At 37.7% G+C, this 2,735-nt stretch overlaps 1 protein-coding gene across 1 annotated transcript in view; it reads right to left on the reverse strand.

The window, feature by feature from the left end:
• The window catches only part of LOC308085076 (tsukushi-like), a 147,164-nt gene that overhangs the window by 18,640 nt on the left and 125,789 nt on the right, over window positions 1–2,735 (reverse strand). The gene's annotated exons all lie outside the window — the stretch shown is intronic.

The raw sequence follows: 2,735 nt of genomic DNA on the forward strand, positions 1-2,735 counted from the left end.
TTTCTTTGTGAAGGCTGATTCATCGTTTAGGATCTATGCGCCAGTTTGTAGTGCAAGACATTATCCAACAGATGGCGACAGAGTAAAACAAGAGCTATGACATGCTGAATTTACAGAATGTGGTACCAGCCAGTACCACCTGAGGTTGCAAATCTATTTGGTACCAGTTTGATTTTAGAGTACATTTGATTAAAACCGTTTCAAATGCTTTTCAGATTGTGTTTGGGACAATCAGGGTTTTTGTCATTATGAGCATAATGGTATCCGTACAGTAGGTAAATTGTGTGCAGTCGGTTGTAAGATTTACAATCTTACATGTTCCAATGTATGCAATAATTGTATATATGTAACTGCACGCTTGCAGACAGTGGTGGAAAGTAACTAAATAGATTTACTTAAGTACTGTACTTAAGTAAAATGTTGGGGTATTTGTACTTTACTTGAGTATTTCCAACTTCCAATACTTTACTTCTACTCCACTACATCTCAGAGGCAAATATTGCACTTTTACTCCACTACAATTATTTGAACACTTTAGTTACTAGTTACTTTGTAGATTTTGATTATTATTACAACACATACATTAACCACTTCAGCCCTATATACATTTTGGCCATTTGAAAATAGCCTATTGTGATCTTGTAGATCTGCTATTTTCAATTTTACACATTTGAAAATTTGTGAAACGGGACATTCTGCATAATGAGTACTTTCTACTTTTGGTACTTTAAGAACATTTTGATACATATACTTTTGTACATTTTAAATTCTGGACTTTTACTTGTAACAGAGTATTGTTATAATAGCAGTATTAATACTTTTACTCAAGAAAAAAATTTGAGTACTTTTTCCACCACTGGCAAACATCAATCAGAGGGAGTATGTTGTGACAGTGCAGTAGAGGGTACTGTACTGGTGCCCATCGGTGTCCATTCACAGCAGGGGTTTTCTGCTGAGCCCTCATGTTTCTCCTCTATTCCTGGATGCTGTACAGCTGTATCAAGGTGTTACGTTTAAGAGGCTCATCAGCTTATGGGATATGGGTCAACAAAGGTGGAACGGCGATAGCCTGATATCAGTGCGATAGTGTGATGTGAAGCCTGCCTATACCTTTGTCAAAATGTTGACTTGTGTTGTCAAAATGTTGACAAAATGTTGACTGTACTAGTCATTCATATTTTGATATACAGTATTTTATTTTATTTTGTTAATTGAATGTAACTTAGATGTTAGGATATTTAATACCTACATCCTAAACCACCACAACTCACAGTTATATGTATATTTATTTGACTATGGACATAGTAACAAAATAATGTACTGTATGTTTTAAGTTTTGCTTTAGGCTATTTATTTACTTTACAGTTTTCAATATTAGCAAAATTGCTATGATCCTATTGGTACTGCTTGCTGCAAGGCCACGAGGGTCATAATCAAATTAGACAATGCTATGATTTGATCCTGTACAAGTAAATCAACTTATTCAGTCCCTTAAACTGACATCAATGTTCACTTTAGGTTGTAGAGGGTTTTGGAGGTGTTTTGGTGCTCATGCTGCAGTTTCCCGGGTGGCGTTGTCAAAAGAGCTGAAAAGACTGACGCAAACAAATATGAAAAGCTCATGGGGCTCCCTGGCTGGGATAACCTTTCGTTATCTCTAATTACTCCCTGTCCACCAAGGTGCAAATTCATTTAAACTGCGGGGCCTGTGCAGTTGGCATATTAGACCAATTAAGGCGCGGTTCAGGTGTCTTCGTGCAACAAGGTGTCTCCATGGTAAAAAGCCTCGAATGATCTTAGATCTGAGTTTGCATAATGTCTGTGTCGTTTTTATCATGTTATCATCCGTTCATTTTAATATCTGATGATTTTTGTGAGGTGGGAAAGGGCTTCACTTCTTCCTTATAGCAAGGTTTGGTTTCTCTCCAACCCCAGCCTATGTAGCCTATGCTGTCAATCCTCTTATATTGTGCCTTACAGAATATGGATTAGGTTAATGAGTAACGCCTACCATCGACATGCTCTCAGGTCACTTTGAAGGGATTGAATGGGCCTAGAGCCCACCTAGACCTGCTTTCTTATTAATTAATAGATTTCTTTAAATCAAATATATATATTTTTAGTACATCTTTCATTCATTTTCCATTTCCAATATTTGGATCGGTTAACTCAACACTGTATGGAAACAATCTTCATCGGGAAGCACTTTTTATTTTATTGTATTCCTGTAAGACAGACTAACTAGAGAAAGCTAATGTGTAAATTGACCGATCTGGTCTGTCATGGTTCTGTTTCAAGCTGGAAGATGCTGCCTGCGAGTGGAGTGGACCTGTTTGTGAACAACTAAACTGTGAGACATAAGTAGCTCTCCGGGGTGCTGAAGTGGTCTCTGAACGCAACGCATCGAACATTTGCCTGTCACTCAGCCTATCTCAACATTATGAACCTTTTGAGTCGTGTTCAGTGTGACTAGATGTTTGGAATGGTGAAGTGGGAATTGCTTGAGAAAGTCGGAGTGGGCAGTTGTAAGATTCTCTTCGGAGCTCGAAGCTGTCCAAAGCGTGCCAGACATGGTAAGATTAGACTTTTAGTTCATATTAAATATTACACCTTTGTGGACTCTGGACTCTTATGATAAATTATGTCTACCTCTTTTGTAGGTGTCTTTGGACTCATCTGATCATGCTATAGTGAATATAAGGATTCACTAATAAGGATATTCTGGAAGGAGGAAA

Source organism: Gymnoscopelus braueri (genome assembly GCF_963280865.1).
Source record: "Gymnoscopelus braueri genome assembly, chromosome: 5".
Lineage (NCBI taxonomy): Eukaryota > Metazoa > Chordata > Actinopteri > Myctophiformes > Myctophidae > Gymnoscopelus > Gymnoscopelus braueri.